General features: G+C 38.9%; 1 long non-coding RNA gene across 1 annotated transcript in view; it reads right to left on the reverse strand.

Annotated features, from left to right (window-relative positions):
- The window catches only part of LOC139361253 (uncharacterized), a 63,995-nt gene that overhangs the window by 6,101 nt on the left and 40,262 nt on the right, over nucleotides 1-17,632 (reverse strand). The gene's annotated exons all lie outside the window — the stretch shown is intronic.

Genomic DNA, 17,632 nt, shown 5'->3' on the forward strand with positions numbered 1-17,632 from the left:
CAGCAATCCAAGTCATTATGTCTCTGAAACAGAGTTGATTGAGGGGACCGCAGGTCTTCGCAGGACCTGTGACTTCTTAAACATCCACAGGGGCAAGAGAACCTCAGCCCCACTCTACCAACACGCACCTAGTCAAATTCCTCCAAGTGAATCTCACGCACGCTAACACGTGGGGAGCGTTGCTTGCACCACGAGTCCCCATCTGGTTCACCGCGATGCCTCGTGTGGGGCTTCGCACGTATGTGTTGCACCGCAGTCCATTTCACAGTGGTAGAATAAATGTATTGGCTTTCTGTCGGTTTGTTGGCGGCAAAAACCTGTGATGTTGTTGGTTTTTGGTGGGAGAGTTTCACTCTGGAAAAGAAAATATTCTGAAGATGGAGGTTGTCCTAGATTGTATTTCAAGGTGAATCTACTTGATGCCAGTGAAGCATATTTTGGCATATAATACATATGGTTATATTATATTTTGTCTATATTACCTCATTTTAGAAAACCATTTTGTGAAAAATATCAGAGTTAGATATGCCAGTGTTAAATTTCTGATCACGTGTCCAGAAGCACTGTAAAATGCAGCCTAGAATGCAAAATTCCCAGCCACTTCTTTGTTGAACTCTCTGCAGAGCGGCATTGCATCCAGGGGTTCTCAAGGTGCACTAGTGTGGCATGAGCTGGTCTTTGACTTCCTGTTGAAGTTGGAATCCTGCAGATTGTTTAGGGGTGGTGTCTGCTTGTCCCATCTTTCCAGGTCATCATTAACATTTCCTCGGCACCCACGTGGACTCAGAACTTACCTAGAGTCACAGGCAAGTCTGGAAAGCTGCCCTTGAGACTTCGTGCAGTCAATGATGGTTCCATGCCTCTGATCTGCTGGGGCACATTCTGCAGAGGGATGGGCTGGCATAAGCTGTCCCTGCCTTTCTGAAAATCACAGAGATTCCTGGTACCTGAAGCCACATAGAAATATCTGTGGAGTCTCAGGCAGGACAGGGATGCCATTCACACGCTCCTGTTCTTCCACTTAATGGCAGTAAGAGTGATTCCTGGGTTTCCTAATTGACTTCAAAACAATTTTGGTGACTTTGTTGTGTCAATGACCACTCCTGTTTCTGTGGCATCCAGTTCACCTGTAAGGTTTTTGGGGATTATGTGGAAACTCGTGCATTTTTCCAGAGCCTCACTTCATCCTGGATGCTCTCAGGCATGCACAAGGGGATTCCTGCCTTGGTGGCATCTTGGAGCATTGCAGGAGACCCCTTAGGTCTAGGAGGCACTAGGAGGTCCATCAGGAATTGGGAGGACATGTGTCTGCCCATCTGTAGTGTGAACTTCTATTCACCTTCAGAATGCAGATTCTTCCTGAACTAATAAATTATCTTCATCTTGGTGTAAGTAGCCACAAAAGAATAATTCATATTAACTCCATTAATAAAAATAACTGAAAATCAACAACGAAGATAATAACGACAATGTTAATTATTATAATATTGATAGTAAAAATAAAACAAAGGCATTAGAGATTAGAGATTCCCTTAAGTGAAGGACAATGGGAAGATATAGGGATACATGAGTTGTTTGGACTCAGAGTCCAATGAAACGTGTTCCTCAAAGGAAAAGACAAGAAGCATAAGGAAAATACAAAGTTCATGGATGACCACCTGGGCTACCTTGGAACTCTTGTGGGAACACTGCAGGCAAAGTCTATCTCGTCCTGGGACTGCCCACCATCCAGCCCCCACTCACCTTCATGAGGTAGGATAGCAGGATAATGGGGATGGAGTCCATGAAAGGGATGCAAGACTTGTGTCACACCAGATTCAAAGAAGCACTGCTTATGACAGATGTTTCTCTCCTAACACTGTGTCACCTCTAACTGCCTGGCTGCATGTCTGTCCTCTGTTCTTCTTAGGTCACAGGAGGGACAGACATTACTGTCCACCCATCTGCATACAGAGCCATTGGAGGACGTTACCCTTGTTGCTTCCTCTTTGGAAAGGGGCAACATACATGGCAGATGCCATTCTCTGTCTCTTTGGAAAACGTTGCCAGCACATTTAAGGTTTACTTCAGCCACAGAAAGCCACCTGCTTCAAAGTCTCACCCTCCACAAGTGGCAAGCACACAATTATTAATGGAGGCAAGGGATGCATAGGCTTTGCCATTTGATTCAAATGGGACAAATAGGGGAGGTCTTCTTAGCTGAACAGAAGAAGTTGACAAAGTCAGGCTGCATTGCCATTAGACTTGTCCCTTTGCACATAAGGCTTCCCTCCAATCCTTTCCACAGATGTGGATCCTGACATTACTTCCTAATAAACATCCTGCACACTAAACTTCATCTATATCCAGCTCCCTGGGAACCAAACCTGTGACAAAAGTGAAAAGTTTCTAGGGAAAATATGGTTTCCTTATCAGACAGGAATCAAATTCTGCTGAGCTAGAAAATAAGGTAAAGTCTGATGCCATCTCATGATTTTTTTTATTAGGACATTACCACTGCCAGCAAGAATTATGTGCATCAATTCATGGGGACAAAAATCATATTGGAGTGGGATGAGGTTGTTGTGAGTTGAGGAGAAATTTTGATGAATGAACTTTACCCTCAACTTGAGTTCAGGAGAGGAGATGAAGATGAAAACAGCTGGAAATAAAAGGTGTCCAAAAACATTTTTCTGGTTTTTCAAAAATCAAATTTCAGGTTGGGAGACACTATGTTTAAATTCTAAAAGGATGTAGCATACTGAGAGGAAATAACTATAGATAAATTATCTTTTTTGTAAATAATACACTTTATGGTATGACAGGAGACCAAGGGACACAACACAAATTTGGAGTTAAAGAAACTAACAGACATTCTCGATACTCAGTTGTTATGGCAGAGATGCCAGAGTGATGGATGTCCATGTAGCAATACTTTTTTTTTTTTTTTTTGAGACAGAATCTTGATCTGTAACCAGGCTGGGGTGCAATAGTGTGATCTCAGCTCACTGCAACCTCCACCTCCTTGGTTCAAGAAATCCTCCTGCCTCAGCCTCCCAAGTAGCTGGGACTACAGGTGCGCACCGCCACACTCAGCTAATTTTTGTATTTTTAGTAGACATGGGGTTTCACCATGTTGGCTAGGATGGTCTCGATCTCCTGATCTTGTGATCTGTCCAACTTGCCCTCCCAAAGGGTTGGGATTAGAGGTATGAGCCACTATGCCCGGCCCATGTAGCAGTACTTTTGAACTTAATGGCTGAAAGCATCCACCTCCAAACTTATGTATTATATTTGCAAAAGAGTACAAACCATGTAATGAATTTTAAAAGGAAGACAAGCCTGTGGGAATTCAACAGCCATGGCAATGTTTTGAACTTCTTTTTATTAAACATGTAAGAAGTAAGTGAAGTTCAAGACCTAACAGAATTGCCAGGAATTATTTGAAGAATTACCAAGATAACTTAGAGACTATGAAATCCTTTCGACGCCCTCTGGTGGAGTTTCCTCCTGGAGCCAGTGATTTTAAGCCAGAGGCAAATGTCTCTGCAGGCATAAGAATTCGACTCAAATGTATTATTCAATTTTAAATGAGATGACAATAAAATTATCTGCTATATAGTAACAACCTTTTTTTTTTTTTTTTTTTTTTTTTGGACAGAGTCTTTCTCTGTTGCCTAGGCTGGAGTGCAGTGGGGCACTCTTGGCTCACTGCAATCTCTGCCTCCTGGGTTCAAGTGATTTTCCCACCTCACCCTCCTAAGTAGCTGGGATTATAAGCATGTGCCACCATGTCTGACTGATTTTTGTATCAGCAAAATTATTTCTGGGGTGGAGAGCTAGGGACCTTTATTCTCCCACATCCAAAAACTTGTTCTCCAAATGATCTGTCAATAGAAATAACTGATACCTATATTTGCTAACCTATCTTTTTCTGTCTTTAAATTCAGAACTAGAGTGTGGAAAAGTTATATTAAGAAGGTTCTCTCACTTTTCAACACAAGTGATGGGCTAGGCACTATTCTAGGTGCTACAGATACACAGTCACACACCCACAATAGTTTTGCCTTATTATCTCCTACATTCTAATAATGGAACAAAAGAAAAGTATAGATTAGCTTTTTATTTTTCTGAGATGAAGGTTAATTCTGTCACCCAGGATGGAACGCAGAGGCGCGATCTCAGCTCACTGCACCCTCTGCCTCCTGGGTTCAAGCGATTCTCCTGCCTCAGCCTCCTGAGTAGCTGGGATTACAAGCATGTGCCAACATGCCCAGAAAATTTTTGTATTTTTCAGAAAGACAGCTTTCATTATGTTGGCCAGGCTGGTCTCAAACCTCTGGCCTCAAGTGATCCATGCACCTCGACCTTTCAAAGTGCTGGGATTATAAGCATGAGCCATAGTGCCCAGCCAAAGAGAATAGCTTTAAATAGAAAGCATGAAAACAAAAGAAATGTATGCCCATCAATTTTATACTGTATTTGGCCAGGTGCAGAAGATCGACTTGTAGTATTATGGGGGAATAAGGTCAATTCACATCTAATTGTTTGGACAAGTCACCAGAAACCAAAAGTTGGAAGAGTTGTATCTTTTGAGGTGGGTTGCACAGGCAAGGAGCAAGTTGCTATCTCTCCAAAGTCTTAAACTGTTCTATTTCTCCTACTGTGGAAAAATGCATCTTCTACTTGATTTCAATTTATATAGGAAAATGCTTAATAAAACTAATAAGGGCTACATTCTAGGGACACAGCTAGACCACACATATACCGAACCTTGATTCTGGAAACACATCTTGTTCAATGTAATTGGATTTTCATGACAACAAAAATGTAACCCTGACACAATATTGGAGAGTCAAAAGGAAAGGACATTTTGGATTGAAATTTTTTATTTTAAGAATATGTCCTTGAGTTCTATTAACAATAGCTAAAACCTGGGAACAACTCTAGTGTCTATCGAGAGGAAATTGATAAACAAATTATATGCATATTATAGAGCAATATTGGGCAAAAACGGGGGATAATCCACTCTATTAATCAACATCTTGGATCAATATAATCTTTCTCACCCTGAGTGGAGAAAGCTAAGCTAAAAAGTGTCCTATAATATAAACAAATGTGTACAAAATTCTAGAACAGACAAGCCTAATATAAGCTAAAAAAAAATTAGAAAAGCCAGGTTCAGTGGCTCATGCCTGTTATGCCAGCACTTTGTGAGGTGGGTGGATCACATGAGCTCAAGATTTTGAGACCAGCCTGGCCAACATGCTGAAGCTACTCCGTCTTTACCAAAAATACAAAAATTAGCCCAGTGTGGTATTGTGCGCAAGAACAGAAAACCAAATACTACATATTCTCCATTATAAGTGAGAGTTAAACATTGGGTTATACATTGTTTAGCTCTCACTTATATGGAAACAATAGACACTGGAGATTCTTAGAGGGAGGAGGGAGGGTTGAGTACAAGGCCTTAAAAGCTGTCTATTGGGTATTATGTTCACTATGTGTGTGATGAGATCATTCATACTCTAAACCTCAGCGTCACACAATACATCCATGGAACAAACCTGCACATGTATCCTCTGTGTATAAAATTAGAATTAAAAAACTAAAATGAACAAACAGATATGAGTGGGAATTTCTCAAAAGAGGAGATACAAATGGACGACATATATATAAACAATTCTTACCCTCTCTAGTCATCACAGGAATGCAAATGAAAACTACCATGAAATATCACCTCACACCTGTTAGAATAGCTATTATCAAAAAGATGGATGATAACAAGTGTTGGTAAGGATGTGGAGAAAAGGGAACCTTTGTATACTGGTGGTGGGAATGTAAATTAGTATGGCCAGCTTGGAAAATAGTATGGAGGTTTCTCAAAAAATTAACAATAAAAATATCAAAATATCATTTTGTTCCAGCAATCCCACTTATTTTATATATATATATATATATATGAAGTCATTGCAATCAGTATGTAAAAGGGATATCTGTACTCATATGTTCTTTTTAGCACTGTTCACAATAGTCAAGATATATGAAGAAGACACACATGTTATTCATTCACGGATGGATGAATTAACGTTTTATATATATATATATGTATGCACAATGGAATATTATTCAGTATTATATAATAATGAAACCCTGTCATTTGTGACAGCATCCATGAATCTGAAGGGCATGAAGTCATGTGAAATAAACCAAACACTGAATGACAAATATTGTAGATTTCACTTGTATTTGAAATCGCAAATAAACTCAGAAGCAGAGAGTAGACTGGAGGTTGCCAGGAGCTGTGGTGCAGGTAAATGAGTAGGTGTGATTATAGTATAAAGTTTTAGATATACAAACATAAATAAGTTCAGGAGGTTTAATCTACAGCATAGTGCTTATAGCTATGAATGCTGTATTGCATACTTAAAATATAATAGGAGGGTGAATTTTATGTTAATTGTTCTTACTAATAGAAATAATAATTCGGATGGGAGGGAGAACTTCAGGAGGTGATGATTATGTTTACAATCTTGATAGTAGTGATGCTTTCAGAATGTATCCTTATCCTCAAACTCACTGAGATGTACATATTAAATTGGTACAGCTTTTTTAATGTACTCGTATCTCAACAAGGTGTTTTTAAGGGGGGGTTGGTTAAATAATTTAAAAAGGAAGGGTAGATGTTCCTTTGCCCTTCTCCCACGCCTTTTTTCTCCCTGCTGTCTAGAATTCAGAAATAATAGGTGGGAATTTAGCAGCCAAACTAGGGTATTTTCTAAAGTATAGCAGAGCAGATACCTGGAAGGGACCTGCATCCCTAATGACATTAGAAAGTATCTGTACTAGCCCTGAATGGTGTAACTACAGGTTAATTTTAAGTGACAAAGAAATCAACTTCTGCCTTGTTTAAGCAACTTCATTCAGGCATTAATTTTATAAACATGTAGAGAATACACACTCCTTATGAGCAGAAACAATGTTTATAAATAAAACAATGGTGATAAATAAAAGAAAATAAAAAGCAGTGAAACAAAGTGGTTTAATAGCTATACATAGTTATTTTGTTAAAAGATTCTGCTGCTAATATTATTCAATATTTTTGTATGTTGGTGCAAGTAAGGAAATTTACATTGTCTAATAAAAATTATTTATCAATTTATAAAACAGTAAACATTTCATAGAATGGGGCTAAGATTCTGCACTGCAAAATAACTTTCAGTTGATTTCATGCACAGTAATTATTGAGAATCCCAACAGATCTGGACCTACATAGGTGCTATCAAGACTTAAGGAAGAAAATTTTCCTGACTCTATCCATACCTCCAGTTAGTAATAGATCTAGAGATTCAGAACCCAAATCCAGACCTCCTGCTTCCATGTGCAGTGGCCTTTCACTGTCCTGTTTCGCTTCACTTGTTGAAGAGGATTTGAGAATAAAGGACCACATGATTCAACTCTCTCCTCAGCTCTGAGGAATATAGCCCTGTCCTGGCAAACAAGAAGCTCACACAGTAGTAGAGGAGGCAACTATACATTCACTAATCTAGCATACAAGCAGTAGGCACTGTACCATAAACAAGGCACTGTGGGGGTTCAGACCAGGAGCAAAGCAGGGATTAGCAGGGCTAGTAAAGTCTGGGAAGTGTTCACTAACAAAATGTTTAATCGTTAACTAAACCAAATGGTTTCTCAACATGGCCTAATTAATTGTAACTTAATATAAATGGTTGGTTGTTCATAAACCTTAATCTTTTGCCAAAATATTTGTAACTTATTTTCCCATTTAACAAGGTTTTCTGATCAAAACTGCACCCAAATCGTTCTAACGAACTTAGTGTCCAATAAAACATGGACTTTCTCAGTCATCCCATGAAGGTGATTTTGCGTGCATAGTACATCTCTGTCTGTGAATATGCCTAATGAGGTATGAAAGGACACTTATTATCCAAACAAAGACATTCCACTGGTGCTAGAGAGCTACAGAGGGAAGTTTTTTCTGCCTACTGGAAATAAAGCCAAGCTTTCTTCTTCCTTCAGCAGTGAGGATTGCTGTCCTCCTCTTTATCGTTCTCTCTCTCTCTCTCTTTTTAACGGGCCAAACTCTACCAAATAACAAGATAAACTTTCGGTAAGCCTTGGTAAGAGCAGAGTGTCTGACACCTTATGGTGCTATAATACTCAAAGCAAAAGCAAAATCACCTATGACCAGAAAAGGGAGTCCCAGGAAATCTAGAAGACTTATTGGCCAAGAGACCTGCAGCCTCCTAGTTCATTAGCTCTCCATAAGAACTCTCACGTGAAATGAAGTCAGTGGTGTTTCAAGTGCTTGAAACCCTCGTTACTCTACCTCTAAATGTGAATTGGCCGGGCGCGGTGGCTCAAGCCTGTAATCCCAGCACTTTGGTAGGCCGAGACGGGTGGATCACGAGGTCAGGAGATCGAGACTATCCTGGCTAACACGGTGAAACCCCGTCTCTACTAAAAAATACAAAAAACTAGCCGGCCGAGGTGGCGGGCACCTGTAGTCCCAGCTACTCGGGAGGCTGAGGAGGAGAATGGCGTAAACCGGGGAGGCGGAGCTTGCAGTGAGCTGAGATCCGGCCACTGCACTCCAGCCTGGGCGACAGAGCGAGACTCCGTCTCAATAAATAAATAAATAAATAAATAAATAAATGTGAATTAATTAGGCAAGTTTACTAGCAGTTACTAGACCTCAAAAGCAAGATAATCAGGCATTATTCTACTAAATATTGGTCTCCATAACTCCTCTATTTTCTTTAGGAAAAGTTAGTTAGCCTAAGACATTTGGCATAAGGGCTATGCCAAAGCTATGTTGGGGTCAGCCAGGAAGGATTCATGGAGGTCTCCTTGAAAATATTACAATCATCAAAGAAATCTTCAACCTATTGCCCCTCAGTACTGTTGGTCCCTTGTACTTGATTTTTCCCCTTAAGTTTTATTCCAATTTCTAACATTATCATTCCCTCTTCCTTCTCAGTAACTAGTCCTCCAAAGTAGAACTTAAACAATGACCAGACATGGCCCTGCAACACAGCATATCCTTCTACATTTAGCATGCAATCATGAATCACAGGTATAAGGCCCCTTGAACAGACTTGGTTTTGGTGACTACATGTAGGACTTATTCCTTTTACCCAAGAAGAGGATCAGGCATCCTAAGTAGCTCAGAAATTTTTCTGGAGCTCTTGAATGTGTATAGGCAAGAAAGATTAAGCAACCTGTTGCCTTACATGAGACATACTATCTTCTTATGTTTTCTTTTGAATTCAGGATTTCAAGGTTGGGGAAGGAGTGGGAAAGTAGCCATGGACATGTGAGAATGTGGATGATCCTTTTACATTGTCAAGAACGGTCAAACTCTATGCTTTATGTTGTTTGCTAAAAGACACTTTCCAAAGCTTTCAACAGAAAATATAATGGCACACATGCCTATTCTTGGTGAACCCAGACTTTTTATCTAGTCTGTGATAGTCAATATCGAAGGACTGCTTAGGGTAATGAATCCTTCAAGTTGTAAAGATGAAGGACAGTTTTTGGACAATTCCCATTTTGCTGTGGGAAAACTAATCTGGAAGAAGTAAAAGGGAGAGATTGAAGTGGAAGAGAACGGAGGTGGAAAATGAGTTCAGTTGACCAAACATTTGTTTAGCACCCACTGTATGTCGGGCCCTTACAAGGAAGCAAGCAAAGAACAAAAGCATGTGATGGCCTTGCTCCTAAGAAGCCAGAGGCCAGTAACCTGGATTGCTATAGACCAGGAAAACGTCCACAAACCCCTACAATACAGCACTGGCATAGGATGAAGAAGAAGTTTCTTTCTATGAGATAAATAGCATACAACCAAATAAGAAAGTCAAAAGTTACACAAAGTTCACAAACCTAAGGCACCAACTTTTAAGAGATCTGATTGTCGGTGGTGACTTTGGAAGGAAAGTTATTATTAGGATTATTTTAATACTAAGAGTTTTGAGCTGTCTATCCAATATTTTCATCTGCACCTCTGCCTTGGTAATACTGTGTGTGTGTGCGTGTCTGTATGTGTGTATGTGCGTGTGCCTTTTCATGTGTTTGAAATATATTATCTATCCCACACTCCACATAGGTTTGGGGGTTAATTACATACAAGCTGATCTGAATCTATACTCTTAGGAATGGGGTTAAGCTACTCTACCACATTGTGAAGAGTTGATATGTAAGGGACTCTGAACATCTTGTATATTATCTTTAAAATGTTTCCTTTTTTGTGAAAGGAAGAATAAGTATTTGTAAACAAATGCAAAAATATCTTTAAACAAAAGAACAGTTAGTTAACCTTGTTGTGATTAGCAGAGAGGATAGCTGCAGACACTAAAATCACTCAGCAACAAGATTTGACAAAACCTTAAAGATGGCTCTATTTTTCCTGTTTTATACAGGAAAATATTAAGGCCCTGGGAATTGAAGTACTTTTCCCAACAGTGGAGTAAATGTCAGAGTCGAGGCTGTGTTTTACATCTCGGTTTCCCCACACATCCCACCTTATGGTTCTGTTGTGCTGTTCCTTTGTGTGACTCCTCAAAGCCTGGTTAAGGGTGATACCGTATCAAATTGTATTAACTCAGTAGCACGAAACACCAGGGAATTGATTTATAAGAGTAATAACCTTGTGGCATTACTGAAGACCCATCTGATTAGTAGTTATCGAGTAGTCACCCTGGCTAAACATATGGGTTTGATTTTTAATTTTGAAAATGAAAAATATTTTAAAATCTATGTCTTACTTCCATATCCCCAGGAAATTTTAATCAAGTTTTAAAACTTCCAAATTTAGATAAACTCATGTTTTTTGTTGTTTTAATTTTCACTCAATGAAAATAGAAAAAAACTAATTGGATAGAACAGCCCAGCAGAAGCATTACTTATAGCCAAAAATGGGATGCAACAAGACTGAAGAAGAAAATGCAGGACAGTGCTTAAAAAAGCAGTCTAAGGAAAAGTGGGGTCTCCTCAGGATGTCCTTAGGTAGACATTGCAGCAGAACTGCAAAGTTTTCTTTAGAAGGCTGGGAAGAGAGGAGGAAACAGAGAAGGGGCAAGAGTGGAAAATAGAATGAGGCTCAGAATACCAAGCGTTAGTGCTGTCCCTATCACCTTCCTCACTTGATCACTGGGTGATCTTGGGCAAGTTTCTTCCTTTCCCTCAGCTCATTTCCTCATCTGGAAGGTAAGTTACTAGACAAGATAGCCTTTGGTGTTCATTGTAACTCTAACTAATCTTCCCCAAGCAAATAGCTGGGAAAGACCCTGTGCCCACAATATGCAAGACACAAGGTTACAAGCAAAGAACCAATCAAAACAAAAGATGTTTTAAAACCCCTAATGTCACTTGAATTCTTACAAATAAGCAATGGTACATCATACTTTTACAAAGCCCTTCTGTGATTTCATTTTTAAAATCATTTCAAGTTTTATTTTACTTCATATTAAGATAATGGGAGATAAAGTGTTAAATGGGTTCATGCAGGAATATATGTAAGAGACACAAAAATCCAAAATAGGTAATTGTTATGTTAGTAGTTCCCTTTACTGAGGGAGAGCAGACAAAAGAATGTTAGAAAAAGCTTCATAAAGTGGATTATATAGAATGTGCTTTGAAAGAGTTTGGTATTTTATTGAGTGGGAAAGAGCAATACGGGGAGTTATTGTTCAAGGGTTGAAGCTATGCAAAATGAGTCAATTACAGAGATAGGCTCTAAAACATAGTACCTATAGTTATTACTGAGGTATTTTGTATTTAACAATTTGTTAAGAGGGTCGATCTTAGGGGTTCTGACAACAACAACAACAACAATAAAGGGACGTAGGAAACATTTGGAGGTGATGGGTATATTATTACCTGGATATTGGTTGTGGTAACAAGAGTAATATATATGTGCAAATTTGCCAAACTATATCCATTAATTACGTACAGTTTTTGTATAACAATTTTACTTCAGTTCCTACTATATTGCCTGGCAAACAATACTTTATACTTAAAGTAAGAGCAATGATTATTGCATGTGCATGTTGAAAATAATAAAGAAAGCAGGTGACAATAAGACATCCTGAGTCTTTTGGAAATAAATAGCATTCACCTGCTTTCTCATCCATTGAGATATCACCACATTTATATACTTGTGTGTCCCTGGAAGTTTCTTGTGGGAGATTTAGTTATTCTTTTTTCATTAGTCTCTACTAACCAAGAACAAATCACAGACTCAGACAGCATCACAAAAAGGCCCAGACCCACGATGTCCAGAGACTCCAGGCTCAACCCACATTGATGCTGGCCCTTCAGCCATGAGACTCCATTTACTTCTTCTTATTCTCCTTCTTTTTTCAATTCTTTTATCCCCAGGTAAGTTGGTAGCTGATTACTATAAGGTTCTGCAGATTAGAAGGCTATATCCCTGGCCAGACAAGATCCTAGAATCAGTCCTGTGGGTTCAAGAACCTAATATTTACAGCTTCACTAGGATTATAATAGGGAAAAATAGAAAAGAGACTCATTTAGCAGTAGCTCCTGTTGATAATTCAATCCATGTTTTTTGATCTAGTGAGTGGATATAATAATAGATGCTGCTGAAATTCAATCCTGTCAGATCAAACTGCCTACATATCAATTTCCATGCCCCACTAAGGCATCTCAAGATACAAAGTAAGGATACAACAGAATGTGACCTCAATGAGATGCCTTTGTGGGACCTGGAAATTTATATGCAGGCAGTTAGATCTGACAGGATTGAATTTCAGCAGCATTTATTATTATATTTGCTCACTAGGTCAAAAGAGATGGATGGAATTCTATCAATAGGAGCTACTGCTAAATAAGTGTTGACAAATCTGAAAGTTTTATTCAAAGAGACAAACAGAAAACTTATAATCCTAGAATAAGTGAAAATTATATGAGAGACTTTTCAAAATAAATTCTATTTTACGTGGCTATGAATAAAAAATGATTTGCAAAGTGAAACTTAGGACTAGAAAGGAGAGTTAAAGGAACTTCAGACAAGTGAATTAATAATAAGTAAAGACACCAAGAAGTGCCGCTCGTGGTATATTACAGGTAACCACACAGAAATGGGTAACATCACTTTCAATACTAAACCGGCTAAAATTTAATGGTCTAAGCATGCATTTTGAGGGCTTTTGGAAAAAAAAAAAGCATAATAAACCTAAACAAGATAAAGGGAAAGTTATAAATACAAAATATAAATTAATGAAACGAATGAGAAAAAACTAGTAATTTAAAAAATGTTTTTCATAAAGTCTAATATACTTTATAATAACCTGGCAACACTGGACAAATGAGAACATGCTTAAAATAACTATTGCAGGAATGAAAAGTTAATGTCAAAACAGATGTTTCAGAGATTCACATCATTTTTTAAAAAATGTATTTGTGTATTATATTCCCTCTTTGCTGTGTACCTTGGGGATTTTCCTTTTGCAGTTCACTATATCATGTGTCATCAGTTGTGACTGTGTCATCAATTTTTATGCTAGTAAATTATTACCATCAGCATACAAATATGCTGTTAAGTATGTCCTTGCTTTTCTTCTGATGCCAGCTGTCATCCTATTTTTTTGCTCTAGTTTTCAGTAAAAATCTTAAAAGAGTTGTCCATACTCTCTGTCTTCAATTCCTCTCCTCTCATTGTCTCTTAAATATATCCCAGTTGGGCTCTCTCCCCTTTTTTCAATCATGTTATTGACACCACTTTTGTCAAAGTTACCAATAATCTCCATATTGCTAGGTCCAATGATCATTTTTCTCTACAACTTTAATTGGCTTATTAGCAGCATTTGACACAAATAATCACTTCCTTCTTCAGAGTATACTTTCTTCACTTGGTTTCCAGGACAGCACATTCACTTGATTCTCAGCCTATCTCACTGGAGCTACCACTTCGGCTTCCTTTGTTTCTTCCTCATCTTTTCCCATCACACTTCCTATTGGAGAGCTCCGGAGCTCAGTGCCTGATTCTTTTCTCTTCTCCCTCACCACACACTCTGGAGGGGCTCAGCAAGTCTCATCCTTTTCAATTCTCCTTTTGGACCTCCTTTTGAACTGCAGGCTTATAATAAATTATCCAACTGCATAACTGGTATATCTACTTGGACACTGAATTTCAAAAGTCATAGATATCCAAAATTGAACTCATGATTTTCCCTCATAAACCACTACATACAGATTTTCTCTTCTTGCAGAATGCCATGGTCAGCACTGGAGCCTCTCTTAGCTCTCCTGTACACTTTCATCCTCAGCAAGCCTCTATCTCTGCACCTCAAGAATCTCTCAGGGCTCCCATCCCTTGCCCAGCCTTGGGCAGTAGCTGCCTCACACTCAAAGAAAGAACAGAGAATCTGCTTCTCTCATCTACCTGCCCTGCCCTGCCTTCAGACCTCATCAGGCCCCTCTGCTTATGCACCTGTGAGAAAAGAGAGTGAAGGGGGATTGTCTCAGCTCCTTCACACACTCCCCAGTAACAGAGGATTTTACCTGATTCTCACAGTAAGATCTTTACCTTGCTCTCACCTCAAATTGCAGCAGTTCCTACATGGCTGTCCCTCAAAAGTGCATCTGGTAGTTCTGCTCTCCATCCGATCTTACCCAGGAGCACACAAGATAGGTCATGAAAAAACCATTAGTGGGGCCGGGCGCTGTGGCTCACGCTTGTAATCCCAGCACTTTGGGAGGCCGAGGTGGGCAGATCACGAGGTCAGTGGCTAACACGGTCAAACCCAGTCTCTACTAAATACAAAAAATTAGCCGGGCATGGTGGCATGGGCCTGTAGTCCCAGCTACTTGGGAGGCTGAGTCAGGAGAATCGCTTGAACCCTGGAGGCGGAGGATGCAGTGAGACAAGACCGCGCCATTGCACTCCAGCCTGGGCGACAGAGTGAGACTCCAAAGAAAGAAAGAGAGAGAGAGAGAGAGAGAGAGAGAAAGGAAGAGAGGGAGGGAGGGAGGGAAGGAGGGAGGAAGGAAGGAAGGAAGGAGAAGGAGAGAGAAAGAAAGAAAGAAAGAAAGAAAGAAAGAAAGAAAGAAAGAAAGAAAGAAAGAAAGAAAGAAAGAAAGAAGGAAGGAAGGAAGGAAGGAAGGAAGGAAGGAAGGAAGGAAGGAAGGAAGGAAGGAAGGAAGGAAGGAAGGAAGGAAGGAAGGAAAGAAAGAAAGAAAGAAAGAAAGAAAGAAAGAAAGAAAGAAAGAAAGAAAGAAAGAAAGAAAGAAAGAAAGAAAGAATTAGTGAGGGAGAGTGAGTGAGAGTGAGTGTGTTTGGGCCCCTACTGATGATGCTAAACTATCACAAGCCCACACTCAGCCTTTCAACATTTGCTGGAGATTCACTTGTTTCCTTGTTATCTCCATCAAGGGCAGCTTCCTCCTGCTTCTGCTGCTGCAACTCAGCTAGGCACAAAGCATCTGTGGATCCGTTCTTTTTTCAGCAGGGCTTCATCATTCTGAATTTAAGTTAATTAGCTTTGTTTGAGACCTCAGTTCTATGTTTCAAAATGAAATCTATGATCTATAGATTATCCAGCTTATTCTCTTTGTCAGGGCAAGAGCATTTTTCAATAACTTTCTAAATTCTAAACAAAAGTAAAAGTTCACTTCTTTTCAGAATCCCCACGTGTCAGAAAGTGTTACTATTATCATCAGTTTAGTGATATTTATGGAATTCCAAGTTGACTCTAGTATCAGCTTTTGGGTTAAATTCTTTCTTTCTGATATGTAGCCTTTGAAATTTTATTTGCTGCAGATCTCTTGGTAGTGAACAATTTTAATTTTTATCTGTCAATTTCATATTGTTATTTTTGATCTTGAAAGACAGCATTACTGAGTACCCAATTCTGTATTAACAGTTATTTTCTCTCGACATTTGTTGATACTAGTTTACTCATTTTTAGTGAATGAGTGAACAAGTGAATCTCCAGCAAATGTTGAAAGGCTGAGTGTGGGCTTGTGATAGTTTAGCATCATCAGTAGGGGCCCAAACACACTCACTCTCACTCACTCTCCCTCACTAATGCTTTTTTCTTTCTTTCTTTCTTTCTTTCTTTCTTTCTTTCTTTCTTTCTTTCTTTCTTTCTTTCTTTCTTTCTTCCTTTCTTTCTTTCTTTCTTTCTTTCTTTCCTTTCTTTTTTTCTTTCTATCTTTCTCTTTCTTTCTTTCTTTAATAATCAGATAAATATTATTTCATTATAAATTATCCTTTTTTCAATGTTTGTATGGTCTGGTGTTTGGTTTTAATGTTTTATAATTTAACTAAAGTGAGTTGATTTTTATATCATCTGTTAGAAATATATTCTTTGAATCAATGGATTTATACCTTTTCTTAATTTCTTTCTGAGAATCTCTTGAAATGGTGAATCCTTTTACACTTCTCTCCCCCCATATTTGAATTAAATAAATGTTAGACCTTGTGTTTCCATGCTACATTCTGGGTATATCATTTAAACAGTTTTTTCTTCACTGGTTATCCTCTTACCTGTGTCTAATATATCATTAATAACCTGCATTATTTTTAAATTATTTTTTGTTTCAGACCTGCCTTTTTTTTTTTTTTTTTTTTTTGGAGATGGAGTCTCACTCTGTTGCCCAGGCTGGAGTGCAGTGGTGCGATCTTGGCTCACTGCAACCTCCACCTCCTGGGTTCAAGCGATTCTTCTATCTCAGCCTCCTGAGTAGCTGGGACTACAGGCACCCGCCACCATGCTCGGCTAATTTGTATATATATATTTTTTAGTAGAGACAAGGTTTCACCATCTTGGGCATGCTGGTCTTGAACTCCTGACCTCGTGATCCACCCATCTTGGCCTCCCAAAGTGCTGGGATTACAGGCATGAGCCACCATGCCCAGCCAGACCTGCCCATTTTTTCTATCATCTATATTGTTTTACTATTGTTTTTACATCTTTGTAATAGTAGATTGTTTCTTTAAACAATTGATACACACCTGCTTAATTATTTCTCCACATTGATGATTTCAATATATTTAGTTTTAAAGGGTCTAGATATGCTATTCATTTCATTAACTTTTATTCATGGTGTCTTGCTTACCTGATCATTTTTAATACTGAACTCATTGTTCATCCTTAACCTGACATCATTTTATGGTCTGAAATGAGAATGCTATTATCCAGACTTGCTCTGTGAAGCTGACTCAATGCTTTAACTCAATATAGAAGTTTCAGCATTAACAAACTGGAATTTCTGATGGCCCAAGAGTCAGTAGTACCATCATTAGCATTACTGATCATAGCAGATCTTCCCAGAAGATCTGGGAAACCCTCACCCCCCTCCATCAGCTATCCAGTACAAAGTGCCCACCTCTCAAGCTCCAGTTCACAGACTATTTTTGTGTTTGCAAGAGGAGATATTTTAGGAACTTGCCTAACCATTTTCAGGGATAGAAGTGTTTCAAAGAGATCCTCTACTATATATTTGTTCTATAGCAGCAGTCACTTGAGAGCAGCTCACTTGCAGTCATGGCCAAAAGCCTAAATCTTTCTTTCATTCTAGTCACACCTATTTTGTACCTTTTGGGGATATCTCAGATTCAGATGCATTCATAGTATTCTATGATTTGGGACACTACTACAGATTCTTC

Source organism: Macaca nemestrina, unplaced genomic scaffold (assembly GCF_043159975.1).
Source record: "Macaca nemestrina isolate mMacNem1 unplaced genomic scaffold, mMacNem.hap1 Scaffold_119, whole genome shotgun sequence".
Taxonomy (NCBI): domain Eukaryota; kingdom Metazoa; phylum Chordata; class Mammalia; order Primates; family Cercopithecidae; genus Macaca; species Macaca nemestrina.